This window comes from Phyllostomus hastatus, unplaced genomic scaffold (assembly GCF_019186645.2).
Source record: "Phyllostomus hastatus isolate PE091 unplaced genomic scaffold, TTU_PhHast_1.1 phas_contig_1, whole genome shotgun sequence".
Classification (NCBI taxonomy): Eukaryota; Metazoa; Chordata; class Mammalia; order Chiroptera; family Phyllostomidae; genus Phyllostomus; species Phyllostomus hastatus.
In genome coordinates, this window is record NW_025333498.1 from 30,988,148 (window position 1) to 31,003,701 (window position 15,554).

The following is a 15,554-nucleotide window of genomic DNA, read 5'->3' on the forward strand; positions in this document are numbered from 1 at the left end:
CTTTACCCAAAGAGCTGGGTCTGGTCCAATACCCCGCCTGCAGCTGGTGCTGTCTGCTCCAGAGTGGGCCCCTGAGCATAAAGTCACTGGGCTGAGAGTCTCCTAACTGCCTGCGGGTCGCCCATTCCACTAACTTCATGCCCTGGAGATTAAAGCCGTTTGTTTTTAAGCCCCAGATGAAGATGCCCCAATCAGAACATAAGGTATCCTGGGAAATCTGTTGGAAAGAAGCTCTGTGAGTTTGACAAATCTCACACTGAAATGAGAGAAGGGGCTGTTTTTCTTGGAACTCAGGAAAGGCTCAGTCCTAACCTCTAACAAAAAAAAAAAAAACAACAAGGTGGTGAATTCCAAGCCCAGAAAGTCATGAAATTTCAAAGTTGACTGATCCTGATTTGGGTTTGGCTAAGTGACAGAGAGCAGTGTACTTTATGGTACTCTCCTAACAACACTACTAAGTGCAGTAGTTTGAGTTAAACATTAATTTTTTTTTCTAAAGAAGTAGAAAACCTTGAGTACATAAACATGGTCACATTCACTTTTCTGTTAATGCCTTACCTCGGGAATGTCATGACTTTTCAAAAGTGTGATTCCTTTGAATACTTTACCTTGGACTTGTGTTTCATTTTGGTTGTGATGAATGGTGGTGCTTCTGTGAGTGTTTTATGTTAGTCAGTATTCTTTAAACTTTTAATTATAAAATATTTCAAACATATAGAAATGTGAAGTTGTAACAGATGTCTGTGTAGTGATGTCTGTGTAGTTGCCACACAAATTTAACAATTGCTAATGTTTTGCCATATTTAATGGACTTAAGAAAAAGGATATCCATTAAAGCCCTTTCTATCTTCTTTACTTTTAGATTACTTTTGCTTTCTCCCCAGAGGTAACCACCACCCTGGATATCCTTCTGGGGCACATTTAAAAACTATTACTTTTTTTTAAAACACAAATTTTTTTAAAAGATTTAATTTATTTATTTTTAGAGAAAGGGGAAGGGAGGGAGAAAGAGAGGGAGACAGACATCAACGTGTGGTTGCCTGTCATACATCCCCAACCAGGAACCTGGTCTACAGTCCAGGCATGTTCCCTGGCTGGGAACCGAACCGGCCACCTTTTGGTTCACAGGCCAGTGCTTAATCCACTGAACCACACCAGCCAGGGCTAAAAACTACTACTTTAAAAAAATTAAATGTATTGGGGTGCCATTGTTTAACAAGGTTAGGCAGGTCTTAAGTGTACAATTCTATGAAACATCATCTGTGTATTGCATTGTGTAGAACTATTACTTTTCAATACGTACTTAGTGTGTATGTATGTATAACTAGAGGAGCAGTTTCACAGGTTTTGGGTCCAATCCCCATCTCCAGCAGACCAGGACCATGAATGTGCATCCTGCAAAACCCAGCTGCCTTGGCACGAGGGTCTGCTCCAAGGTAGATCCTCTCTGGGCCATGATGACATCAGCTTGTGAGCTGACATCTTCATTTCTAAATCAGGGTCAGCCCTTTCCTACCTGAGAGCACACCTGTGTAACTTTTACACAACAGTCTTTTTGCTTCCTTTGAAACAGACATCCATGTGACTTAGTATTCCATGTTGCTTGCACATACTTTGCTTAATAAGCAAAGGTAATACTGTAAAAACTAAAAAAGGAGTTTTTGAATTAACTTGATCCTCAGGCAAAAGGAAAACATTGTTCAGTATAAAGAATATGGTAGAAGGCTCAAGTTTTTCTTTAAAACAGTCTTAGTTTTCATTAAATGCTAAAAATGGCATCTATCTCTGTTAAGTACTGAAGAATTGACACAAGCAATTTTTGGACTTATGATCATGTCTTCCCAATATCATCATTTCACACAGTTCTGCTATATTGTGTAATTTACTTCATGAGAATGTGTCGGTGCCTGGTAATGCTTGATTTTTATGTCTCTAACTCATTGGACATGCAAAAACACTGCAAATCAACATTTAGAATAGGACACAGCATGACACACTACATTATTTAACATCAAATTTTATTTGAAAATATTTCAAAATAAATGTCTTTAAGTCAATATTTTAAAAATGTTAAACATATGGTTTCCTAACAAAGAGCCCGGTTCCTGGACATTTTTCCTCTCTGCTCATTAGAACCTGGCTCTTTAGCCTTTGCTGCAATGACACAGGATCAGGGAAATGAAAAGCAAAGATGTTCCAAGCCTAATTCGAATCCTCTATTTCTTTGCCTTAATCCCTTCTTCTTTTCCACACCAATGAGAGCATAGTCTGGTGAATAAAATGCAGAGGCTGGGATTTTGGTATAAGTGTCACAATTCTGTTTCAAAGATGAAAAAAAAATCACAAAGTTTGCCAAGTTTTGATTTGAGTTGAACTAGCTAAGGAAGAGAACTATGGCCTTAATATGCTTGAAGAGAGTAAAGCATCAAGATTTATAAGAACAGACCAACAATATGCCAAATAATACATTGTCCTTGAGTATAATCAGTGTGTGGATAAATGGAAACTCATTGTATGTGGAGAAAAGCTACACTCTTGGCTCTGGAAGCAGAAAGAAACAGTAAACACAATTAAATCACAGAATATGGATGCTACTTTGTTTCAAAATGGTAGACTAACAAATTGCACCTACAGGGGCAATATGATATACTGAAAAGATCATTGTTTTTAAGCCAAATGGACCCATTTATCATGGGATAAACTCATCATCTTTCCAGACATTGCTTTTGTGAGTTTATTTTCTAGTAAAGTGGACATAATAGTAATGACCATGCAGGAGTGTTGGGAAGGTAAAGTGAGAAATATATTGAATACCTGGTTTAAAGGAAACAAAAAGGATGGCAATTAATATTTTGATACCATTTATTACCTTATTATCTTTACATACGTTTTTAAAAAATTATGGGCCATGCAAATAAAGAAAAGTGAAATGGAATCAAAACGTCTTTGTGAAAACAGAAAGCATTGAAAGGGAGATTCCAGGAGAGCTGCGGAGCTAAGGCAGGTGTGTTTGTTTATGTGTCTGTGCTGTGTCTGAGCGAGGCTCTGCCCCAGAGCCAGACTTCAAACACAGAAGGTAATTACACTGATCGTCCTGGATGTCTCTGTGCAGACAGTGCCTGGCAAACAGGAAAGCGATTCCCGTGATGCATTTTGCTGAATGCAGTTAGTTTTCCACTTATCACACTGATTATGCCCAGGAACAATGAATCAGGCAGCATGTAGCTCATCCTTCTCTCAATGGCTCTGACACATTCTAATTCATTGGGCCTTTCTCTGCTAGGTGCGCACTTGTCACTGGAGAGTACACACAGTCACAGTCCTGGGACAAAACATTGGAAAACCTTTTTGTAATTCCTTTCCTTAAAAAAATGAGATTCTGCATATATATTCAAAGGAAATAAAAATCAGGATTTGGAAGAGAGATCTGTACTCCCACATTCATTGACGCATTATTCACAATGGCCTAGAAATGCAAACAACCAAAATGTCTGGTGACAGATAATTGAATAAAATAAAGTGGGCCCTGGCCCGGTAGCTTGGGTGGTTGAAGCATCGGTCCAGACACCAAAAGGTTGTGGGATTGATTCCCAGTCAGGGGACATACCTAGGCTGCGGGTTCAATCCCCCTGTCGAGGTGCTTCCAGGAGGCAACCAGTCAATGTTTCTCTCTCTCTCTCTCCCTTCCTCTCTCTCTAAAATCAATGAAAACATATCCTTGAGTGAGAATTTCAAAAGTGCTAGATAAAAAAAGGGGTGTGAATAATATTAAGGCTCAATATTATTCAGCCTTAAAAAAAAGAAGGAAATCCTGCCATTTGTGACAGCATAGAAGAAATTAAAGGGAATTAAGCTAAATGGAATACGCATCTATGTAGATTCTAAAAGAGTTAAACTCAGAAGCAGAGAGTAGAATGGTGGTTACCAGGAAAGGGGGTTGAGAAATGGGGAGTTGCTGGTCAAAGGGATGAAGTTTCAGTTATACAAGACGAGTAAGTTCTGGAGATTCAATGGACAGCAATGCCACCACAGTTAACAACATTGCATTGTGTCCTTGAAATTTGCTATGAGGGGAAATCTTAAGTGTTCTCATCACATGCACATACAAAAAGATAGAAAGAAAACAGTAATTATGTGAGATGAGGGATATGTTAATTCACTTGAGTATGTGATTATTTCACAATATATATGCATATCAAAACATTGAGCTATATACCTTAAAAAGGTACAATTTTTATTTGTCAATTATACCCCCATAAAACTAAGGAAAAAAAAATAAAAAGGACCCTCATTCTTAAAGTCTTGTGTAGTATTGCTAATTTTATCTTAGTGTAACATCATGTAACTGTACTAGTGTAAATAAAATCATGACCTTTTATAATTCTAAAAATAAAACAAAATAGATGCAGGAGAAATGTGCAAGTAGGCAAATAATTGAGTGGAATGAAATGCATTCCACATGATTTAATTACCTTTTTATTGGTTTGCCTCTAATTGCATCTAATGATGATAGGTGATTCAGGGTGCAATCTTGTTTCCTCTTTGCAACCACCTTGTAATGTAGATATTTTCATTTCACAGTGATGTTATACCCTTTGCCCCAGGACCCTCCAGTGAGTGGCCCAGGTCTCTCTGATGCTAAATTCCCATTGTTTTTCAAATCCTGTTTCCTCTACCTGAGAAGCATATCTAGGATGAAATTTTATAATTTGAGTACCTTATAGGACCATATGGAAATAGTTGTTTAATTAATATTTTTGGTGAATAACATGAGTGTGGCAGAGAGGCAGGAGCACCAGATTGCGAATCAGGAGACTAGGGTTCTAGTCCCAGTTCCACAATTAACTGGCTGTGTGACCATAAGGAAACCATGTAACTTTTCTTGTTCTCAGGTATCTATTAAATGTGTTGGATTCCTTACTCAAGGCAAGAAACTTGAGCATGGATTGTAAGGATGTCTGATTTCTAGGTAGGGACAGGTAGGGAAATCTTATCTGGACCAGGGTGGGGTGTCCTGTGTGAATGGCACCAATGCGAATGGGAGAGCTGCTGAGAGCTCCAGGATAGCTCAGGTTTGGGTCCATTCATGAGACAGAAACCACACAGTCACTTGAACAAGGGACAGTTTAATATAAAGAACCGTAAACTATAGAAATAGATTAGGGTAACAAGAGATTGGCTAGAAAGAATATAAAATAGCAGATATGAGATCAGCCACTACACTGACGGCTCAGACAGAGCACCCTGCAAAGAGCCCCTCCAGCCAAAGCTGAGGTCCAGAGCTTGTTAGAGCTCACAGGATGCCACAGAAGTCCCTGTGGTGCCATAGCAGTGGAACTTGCTGGAAATCCTCTCTAGGGTATCAGGGAAAGCTGTTCACAGGGAGGTGTCTTGCCACAGGTGTTTTGCTATAAGAGCGCCAGACGGCTTCCAGGGCAGCTGCTGACCACTGAGCACTGCAGGAGCCCGGCGCTAGAGAAGTTATATGCACTAAGCAGAGAGATGTGGGAGAAGTCGCCCGCTACGTAGGAGCTGGGTGCCGGAGAAGCACGACACCCCGCAGGTGCTGGACACTGGAGAGGTGGTCATGCTGCAGGAACCAGATGCTTGAGAAATCACCCACAGTGCAGAGCTGGGCACTGAGGGAGTCACTGCACTGTGGAGAAGCTGTCTGCAGTGCAGGAACAGAAGCTTGAGGAGTCACAGACACTATAGGAGCCGGACAGGGGAGAGGCTGCCCCACTGCAGGAGCCCACCAAGAGGGCTCTGGGCATCAGGAAGCAAACCTCCTCCTGCAATGTCTCTCCAGCACCACTTATTAACATAGCTTCCCTTGTGCCAGCCGGCATGGGAAAACTATCTAAAGGGCCCAGCTCTGTTTTCATAGAGCAAGCAGAAAAGGTAGTCACTTGCACAGACTGACAGCAAAAGCCATTTCCTAAAAGAAAAGATTATAGTTTCATGGAACATGACTTCTTGTACTTTACCAATCACTCACTCCAGAGGCAGCCAGCCAAAGGTCTGATGGTCAAACCCAGGCCCTATGGACAGCAAAAAGTTTTAAAATTTTGAATCTAGATGCTTGAAGAAAGGCCATACACATTCAGGTTTCCCATAGTCTTCAGTAACTCCCTGTTAGCTTGGTCCCTACGGTAGTCTTCACACAAGTACATGCCAGGTCTCTGTGATCATTGGAATCTATGATCCCTGACCACCTATCTGTTTCATTTCACAGATGAGAAAACCGAGGCTTTGAGAAATAAAAGGTCATCCTTAAACAATCTACTTATGTCATCTCTGTCAGATTCAAACAAAATACAGATTAGAGGTAATAATAAAGCTATTAATATTAATAAAGCTATCTTTAATATTAATTTGCACTGGATTTGAGCTGTTTGTATTGCACAGACTTTTCTTATCTACATAAAATCAGGAGATTGCTGGAAGAAATGTGTTCAGGTAATTCTCTATGGCGGGAAAATAGCCAGGAGCTTGTGAAAGCTCATTCCTCCCCAGGTTAAGTACCATGATACTAAGTACACCCTCATTTAAAATCCCATCCAGAACCTTTTAAAACCAAATCAGCACTTCACAATCTATGACAAATTACTACAACAAAAATAATTCCACAGATTCCTATTTTATCTGTCTCCTTTATTGTCAAAGCCATTACTTTCCATGTGATGATATTATAGAGGTTCCTATCACTTTACCAGAATGAGGAATCTATACTATTTTCATCAAACTAAATGGTAGGTGATTTCCAAATTTTAAATAATTACACACTCTTGGCAAGGTGAGGGAAAAAAATCTTTATGAAAAGTTTTCTCAGGATTGCTGATAATGATGATAGTAGTAATGCCTTTCTAATAAAGAATATGTGTGGTATATGATATACTTCTCTATACATTTCATTTAAAATGAATCTTCAGAAATTTTATTTGCTAGCACTCATTTGGTTTTTAATAAAGAAGCCTAATTTGAGATACAATGCAGCTTAAAACTGTTAAGGTGAAACATAATTTTAAAAACATTCCAGTTAATTTCAAAGAGAAACTTAAGAAATTTCCACAACCTAACCACCCTATTAAAAAATGCAGGATATCTCCAGAAGTTTATAAGTATTAAAATTTTAATTAAACTTTAATTAAACTTAATTTCTGAAAATAAAGGAATTTCAGAAATTAATATGAATTATACTATTTATAACCAAACAAAGAATGGGTATGATAATAACTTGGAATTCAGACAACAGGATGTGTGGGTTTACATATCTTCTCTTCCAATAATAGGTCATCATTTCACTTCTGGAAGTTTTAGTTTTTTAATCTATGATGCAGGAAGGAGTCCATATTTCATTTTTTTAAAAGATTTTATTTATTTATTTTTGGAGAGGGAAGGGAGGGAAAAAGAGAGAGAGAGAGAAACATCAATGTGCGGTTGCTGGGGGTCATGGCCTGCAACCCAGACATGTACCCTGACTGGGAATCGAACCTGCAACACTTTGGTTCGCAGCCCGCGTTCAATCCACTGAGCTATGCCAGCCAGGGCATATTTCATTTTTAAAAGGTATAGTTTATTGATTATGCTATTACAGTTGTCCCTACTTTCCCCTTTTAACTCCCCCACCCAATACCCTCTTCCCTCCTGCAATACCCTCTTTAGTTCCTGTCCACGGGTGGTATGTATAAGTTCTTTGGCTTCTCCCTTTCTTGTACTGTTCTTAACATCCTCCTGTCTATTTTGTACCTACCACTTATGCTTCTTAATCCTTGCACCATTTCTCCCTTATTCCCCTTCTGACCCTACCCTAGCTCATGACCCTCCAAAATGCTCTCCATACTTATGATTCTGTTCCTGTTCTGGTTGTTTGCTTAGGTTTTTTGTTTTTTGTTTTTGATTCAGTTGTTGGTAGTTGTGAGTTTGTTGTCATTTTATTGTTCATAGTTTTGATCTTCTTTTTCTTAAATAAGTCCCTTTAACATTTCATGTAATAATGCCTTGGTGATGATGAATTCCTTTAGCTTTACCTTGTCTGAGAAGCACTTTATCTACCCTTCCATTCTAAATGATAGCTTTGCTGGATAGAATAATCTTGGTTGTGAATCCTTGCTTTTCATCACTTTGAATACTTTTTGCCAGTCCCTTGTTTTCTGCAAAGTGTCTTTTGAGAAATTAGGCGTTTCTTAATGGAAACACCTTTGTAGGTAAGTAACTCTCTGCTTTTCTCTTGCTGCTTCTTTTAACATCATCTCTTTATCTTTAACCTTTGGCACTTTAATTATGATGTGTCTTGGCATATTACTCTTTGGGTCCAACTTGTTTTGGACTCTCCATGCTTCCTGGACTTGTATGCCTATTTCCTTTGTCAAATGAAGGAATTTTTCTTTCATTATTTTTTCAAATAACTTTACAATTTCTTGCTTTTCCTCTTCTCCTTCTGGCACCCCTGTGATTTGGGTATTGGCATGTTTAAAGTTGTCCCAGAGGTTCCTACACCTCTCCTCATTTTTTTGAGTTCTTGTTTCTTCATTCTGTTCTGGTTGAATGTTTATTGCCTCCTTTTGTTCCAAATCATTGATTTGAATCCCAGCTTCCTTCCTTTCACTGTTGGTTGCCTGTAGATTTTTATTTCACTTAGTGTATCCTTCATTTCTTCCTTTATTTTGTGGCCATACTCATTGAGTCATCTGAGCATCCTGATCACCAATATTTTGAACTCTGTATGTGATAGATTGGCTATCTCTATTTTGTTTAGTTCTTTTTCTGGGGTTTGGTTTTGTTCTTTCATTAGGGCCATATTTCTTTGCCTCCTCAATTTGGCAGCCTCCTTGTTTTGCTTCTGTGTATCAGGTAGAGCTGCTTTTACTTCCTGTCTTAGTAGCATGGCCTTTGTAGCAAAGGCACTTGTAAATTTTGTGGGGCAGAGCCTTAGGTAAATGCCAGGGTGGGGCACTTTGCTTCACTGCTCCATGGCTCCACTTGTGGGGGAGGGGGCTGGAGAGAGGACAATGCCACTGCCTGGCCTCTGAAGAGCCACCTGGTGTTCACCCTGTTTCCAGTCACTTCACCCACTTCCTGTATACTATCAGCACTCCTCCAGCTGCTCCCCTGGGGTTTGCGTATGTTCTAAGTTCATGTGGGCCCTTTAATCAGCAAATAACCAGCAGTTTCTTTCATTGCCCTAACACCAACTTGTTTTTACAGCCAGATGTAATGGGGGTTTATCTTCCCAGTGCTGGAATCCTGGGCTGTGCAGTCTGGCCTGGGGCCATGATCTCTTGCTCCTAGGGTATCCCCCCCAATTTTTATCTACCACACATGAATGTAAGACTGTCCATTCTGCTGCCACTGCTGCTGCTTGTTGGTGTCCCACTGTCTCTCTGCCCTGCCTCCACAACTCAGCTCTCTTACCTGTCTGGATGAACGTGGCTCCTTTAAGTCCTTGGTTGTCGGACTCCGATCAGCTCAATCTTTTGACAGTCTGGGTGTTATTTGTTTTGAGATCTGGTTGTAATTCTTTCTACAGTTGTGCAAGGAGGCGAAGTGTGTCTACCTGCACCTCCATCCTGACTGGAAGTCCATGTTTCTTTATAACATTTGCCCTCACTATCCCCAGCAAAGATGGATGCTCTATGTAGCCTTTATCTCTTTCAGACTTTATCATCACCCTGGTAGGGAAGGACTTTTGTTTGTTTTTAACATCAAAGTTATACTATGATAGATAATCCCAGTGTTTTTATTCATTCAAAATTTTGTGTACTTTCCTCTGTCAGGCACTATTGGGTGTAGTACAAATACAGCTGTAAACCAGAGAGTTCCTGCTCTCACGTAGCCTCTATTCTGAAGGGGAAGACAGGAAATGAGTTAATCAGGTAATCACAGGGTTTGACAGATGGTAAGTGCTGTGGAGAACAGTGAAGCGAGAAGAAGATAGGAGGTGCAGTCACAGGTGGGCAAGGATGTGGTTCTAAGTAGGTGATCCAGAAAGGCCTTCCAGAAAAGGTGACAGTTCAGAAAACTGTAAACTATTCACGGGAAGACTATGCTTATATTGCAAGTATTTCCTCTAAAACTGCTGAAGCATATTCAAAAGGATGATTGTGAAGTTATGTCAGCTTGGGGGTGGGGGAAAAGGAAAGAAAAGAGGAAAAAAGCAGCTTCAGTTCTTTCTAATAATGGACTGAGGGCCTGGGAAGAATTAGGTACTCCACAAATGGGTGATGAATCTGACCAAGAGAAACTTATAAACTCATATAGATCAAGTTAATGTAGCAGTCCTATCCAGAATGGTATTTTGGAATGTCAGCATGATGACCTTCCCTTATAGTTAAGCCACTTTCTGTCTCTGCACCTCATCCATCTGGTGGTCCTGGGAAGGAAAAAGGACAGATGTGACCGCAGGGAGATAAGAATATAGTGCCTAATATAAGAATATAAGGGAAGTCCCAGACAAACATGAACAGACGGAACTCCTCCTCTCCCAGGACCAATGGACTATGAGAGAATGTTACAGTTTCCTCTTTGTAGCCTGTGCCAAAATCTGGGGTACAGTGGGTGGTGCTGAGTAGCAAACAGATGATAGATATGGGAGAATCCAGAACATCAGAAATCGCACATTTCTCTTCATGGCCTGAGGAAAACTGCATATCCTAGGTTAAAAACCTCAAATGTGAACATGTGCCCCAGAAGCAAAAATGTAGAAGCCAAGGGAAGTGGCCAGAGAAAGGCCTGTTCAGGGCATCTACAGCTGCACTGTCCAATGTGGTATCTACTAGACACATAGGCTATTTAAATTAAAATCTACAGTTATCAGAATTAAATAAAATTTAAAATTTGGTTCCTTGGTCTAGCCACATTTCAAGTGCTGGTGGCTATGGTAGTGAAAGGCACAGGCATACAACATTTCCATCTTTGCAGGAAGTTCTATTAAACAACAATGGTCCAGAGCAGTAGGCACAATGTTTTCTCCAAAGAGCCAGACAATGAATGGGTCTTTGACAGTGTGGACCAGGCAGTCTTGACCACAGCTGCTCAGTACTGAAGTTGGAGCATGACAGTTCATAGTTCATGTGTAAATGCATGGGCACGGCCATGTTTCAATGACACTTTACTTACAAAAACAGGCTTTGCCTGAGGGCCATAGTGTGACCATCCCCAATCCAAAAGTTCCCACATGCCTCTGTGAAGAGACAGGAGCTCCTGAGAGAACTGATGGACTAGACAATCCCTGGGATAGGGCCTAAATACCTCATCTGTGTACCCAAAGGTGATGCAGGTCCAGGCGCAAATGCAGTGGACAGCCACCAAGGACCAGACAGCACACAAACTTGCACACATAGACTCAAGGCCATCTCAAGAAAGAGGAGCGTGGATAACCTAAAAGACCAATCCTAGATAGATCAAACAATCTAGAACAGGGTGCTTAAGTGGAAGAGACAGTGATAGCATTTGTTGGCAAATGTGTCACTAGTCACTGTCCTAGCCCCACCACTCCTCCCCCACCCCCCACACTGGGGACTGGGGAACTTAGAAGGAAGTTTAGATACCTCCAGAAAACAAATAAGCCACCATTTCTTTGCATCTCTCAGTTAGAGTGCAAATCAAAATTCAACACTGCTGCACAATGTTTTCTCACATGCACATGAAGATGCCTTAGGAAAGGAAATCTGCACTCTTCCTAGGAGCTGTGGTTTGGGTAACTCACCTCAGCAGCTCCACCAGGGCCTCCCTGTGACTGATGACATGCAGGGAAGCATTGGGTAGAGAGAACACTGGGTTCAGAGGGTGAGAGTCTGGCCTCCAGTTGTGTGTCTCCTGATAAACTCTTTAACCACTGTGGGCCTCGGTGACTTATTCTGCCACAAGGGAAGGTGAATGAAATGATTCCTAAGTTCTTACCAGTTCAGAGAACAATTTTTGTGATTCACCTAAAGGACCTCTGACTGGAGTTGTAGCCTGTGACTATAATTAACATAGTGAACCAGATCACAGGTCAGTGGATAAAGTCTTAACTGTATTAGTAAGTTTCCACTGGTTCACTGCAAAGACATTCAGTACTGAGATAGTTGTAAGATCATCTTATCACTAAAATGGTGTTAGTCTGTTCAGGCTACCATAACAAAATACCAAAGAGTAGAGCAGCTTAAACAACAGACATTTATTTTCTCACAGTTCTGGAGGCTAGAAGTCTGAGATCAAGGTGCCAGCACAGTCACGTTCTGATGAGGACCCTCTTCCAGGTTGCAGGCACTGTCTTTTTGCTCTGCCCTCACATGACAGAAAGAGAGCCAGCTCTTGGGTGTTTCTTCTTATAAGGGCACTCAAATCATGTGGCCCCACTCTCATGACCTTGCCTAACCCTGCTTAACTCCCAAAGGCCTCATGTCCAAATACCATCACATTGGAGGTTAAGGCTTCAACAGGCAGTTGTGTGGGGGACACAATTTGGTCCATAGCACAAACCTTCAAATTGCTTTATGCAGAGATGCCACATTCTTGGAATTTTGCTCTCTAGCCATGGACAAAAAATAGAAAAAAACAATGCTCTTCTTGTCAGTAGGAAACTTTTGAGGAAGAAGTATCAAATCATGTCCCGCTTTTTCTAAGATTCAGAGCAGAGGTGGGTTGGGGGAATGACTGCCTTGATTATCAACTATTACAATAGCTAACATTCACCGGGCAACTTAGTGCTGTCTCCGGTAAATACATCATCTCATTTCACTCTACAAAAATCTTATTACACCTATTGTAGTAAGTGAAAACACTGATACATACTTGGAAATACTAAGTAGTGTGCATAAGGTCAAATAGCCAATATGAGACTAAATCTGCACATGAAATGTAGCAGACTAATTCCCGAGCCTGCCCTACTAAATACCATGCTCCCCAGACTCTCAGGCTGGACACAAATCTTGTGGAGAGTCCCTGTGAGTGCATGCGTGTGCACAAACATACAGCCCCCCAGAGATGTACTTGAACAAAAGAACACACATTAAAGTATTAATAATGTGTATTTAGTTAATGTATTAATGTGTATAAGCTATTTACACTTTATGATAGATGTCTTTAACCAGAAAAGCAAAATTCTTTCTCTTAACATCTGGTTGAGATAAGAATTTCGTAAAAAGGAGAAAACTGTATTTGAACAATGATTAAAAAAAAAGAATTTCAGACAAATGGGAGTTTTGATGAGTGGTGAAGAGTAAGAAGTTATTGTGGATTGGCGTACTTCAAAAGTAAGTACAAGAGGCTTGGATAAAAGGCTGACTTTAGGGGCCATGAACAACTAGGCATAGGACAAAGGCTTAAGTGCTGGAGGGGAGAACAAGGGTGTAGAGAGAAGGGAAGCCATATTGATGAGAAGAAGACGGAAAGATATTAAGAGTATGTGGAGTGGATAAAGTGACATCATAATCAGATTTGCGTTTTAAAAAAAATCACTCTGGCTGCAGTGTGTAAAATAATTTGACAGGGATGAGGTGGAGCTGGTGTACTAGTAAGAGAGCTATTGCAGTGATTCAGGTGGAGGCTGACGGTAGCATGAACCAGGGTGGTGGTGGAGGAGGGGATGGGAAGGTATAGGTACACTTAAGAGATATAGAAGATAAAATTAATGGGACTTGACAATGGATAGGTCGTGAGGCTAAGAAAAAGAAAGAGAAGTCAAGGATGACTTCTAAATTTCTAGCTTAACCAACTGGATGGATGAACATGTCATTCAACAAGAGAGAAACATGGGCAGCCTAGAATAAAACCAGCCTTGCCAAACATCTTGGCGTTTCTGAAATGCATCAAGCTAGTTCGTGTCTCATTGCCTTCCAACATTCTGTCCTCAGCACTTGGAAATCTGACTTCTCCCTTCTCTCACTTTGTGGGAACCATGTTGTCTTTCATAACATATACTCATCACCTAATACAATGCCTGGGCGTAAGGAGTTAGGACAACTATAAAGTTATAAGATATGGTCCCCAAAATTACTTTTACTTTTGACACCAACTGCAAGATGAGGAGGTTCCCAAACAAACCTCAGGTTCGATAATTTACTACAAGGAAGAAGATAACTTACTGAAAGCTATTATACTTACAGTTTATTACAAGGAATTGATACTGGTTAAAATCAGCCAAAAGAAGGAGTGCTTAGGGCAGAGTCCAGGAGAAGTGCCCAACACAGAGCTCCTGCTTTATCCCAGGGCAGTCAGGACAATTACTGCCCCAGCACCCAGGTGTGACAACATGCACTGAGTACTGCTAACCAGGGAAACTGGCCCAGTCCTTGGCATTCAGAGTTTTATTCAGATTCTACCATACAGAGTTGATTAACTGATTGATTGTCCACATGGTTACTGGTAATCCCAGTCTCTAGGTCAACAGCTATATCCTGACCCTAAGCCACAATGTTAATTTTTCTGGCCTGGCCAGCCCCATTCTAAGACTTGATATGGGTGGCACTCCCCTGCCCTAGGGCTACGTGAGTGTGGCTAGCACCCACCACATTGTTGGACTCTGCAATACAACCCAAAGATCTCAAGCACAGGCACTCTTATAAATTTCTGAAGATCCAGAGATGACCTCCCAAAAGTCAAAGGCAAAAGCCAGACCTTCTGTTTGGGCAAGCCCGAAACTTTTAACTACATACAAGTGCACAGTATGGCTCTCAATAAATGTTAAATAAGTAAAAGAACTAGTTGTTGGTTGTTGTGCCATATTTGTTGGCTAGATATGATATTACTTTAAAATAGAAACTTTCATGAAGCCACTTCTGTGTTTCCTCTGTACAGAGCTCAGCACAGTGTCACGTAAAATTCATGAGCCCAACTCCTGTTCATCGCAGCACTATTCACAGTGGCCAAAGGAAAGAAGCTATCTGAATGTACCTTGAGAGATAAGTGGACAAACAAAACGTGGTGCATACATACAATGGCATATCATTCTGCCTTAAAATGTAATACAATTCTGACACATGCTACAATGTAGGTGGGACCTAGGATATTAGGATAAGTGAAATAAGCCAGACAGAAAAGGCCAAATGCTATATAATTTTATTTACTTGGGATATCTAGAGTAGTCAAACTCTTGGAGATAGGAATGAAAATGGTGGTTGCCAGGGACTGAGAGGAGGTGGGAATGGGTAGTTAGTGTTTAATGGGTACAGAGTTTCAATTTTGCAAGATGAGAAAAGCTCTGGGGATGAATGGTGGTGATAGCTGAACAACATTGTGAATGTACTTAATGCCGTGGAACTGTACACTTAAAAATTATTAAGATGGTAAATGTTATGTTGCATGTATTTTACACTGTTCATTGAACCCTACGCTCATTGTTGAGTTTTCATTTCTTACCTGCTTTTTCCTTCAGGTTCCTCACTTTTGGCAAATGCCCATAACCTTCCCCCACACACCACTGGGTTGTCAAATAAAATACAGGACATCAGTTAAATGTGAATTGTGGATAAACAAATATTTTTTAGTATGTCCCATATAATATCTGGGACATTATACAGGGTGTCCTATTTTTTTTATTTGCTAAATCTAGCAGCCTTAACACTATCCCA

At 40.5% G+C, this 15,554-nt stretch overlaps 1 long non-coding RNA gene across 3 annotated transcripts in view; it reads left to right on the top strand.

The window, feature by feature from the left end:
• Positions 1-15,554, top strand: part of LOC123806113 — a 56,226-nt gene that overhangs the window by 1,206 nt on the left and 39,466 nt on the right. The window contains exon 2 of one of the 3 annotated variants that reach the window (XR_006783440.1): positions 6,236-6,328. The exons of the other annotated variants lie outside the window; for them this stretch is intronic. This is a non-coding gene — a long non-coding RNA (uncharacterized LOC123806113). The remainder of the gene's footprint in view (positions 1-6,235; positions 6,329-15,554) is intronic. 3 annotated transcript variants of the gene reach the window in all.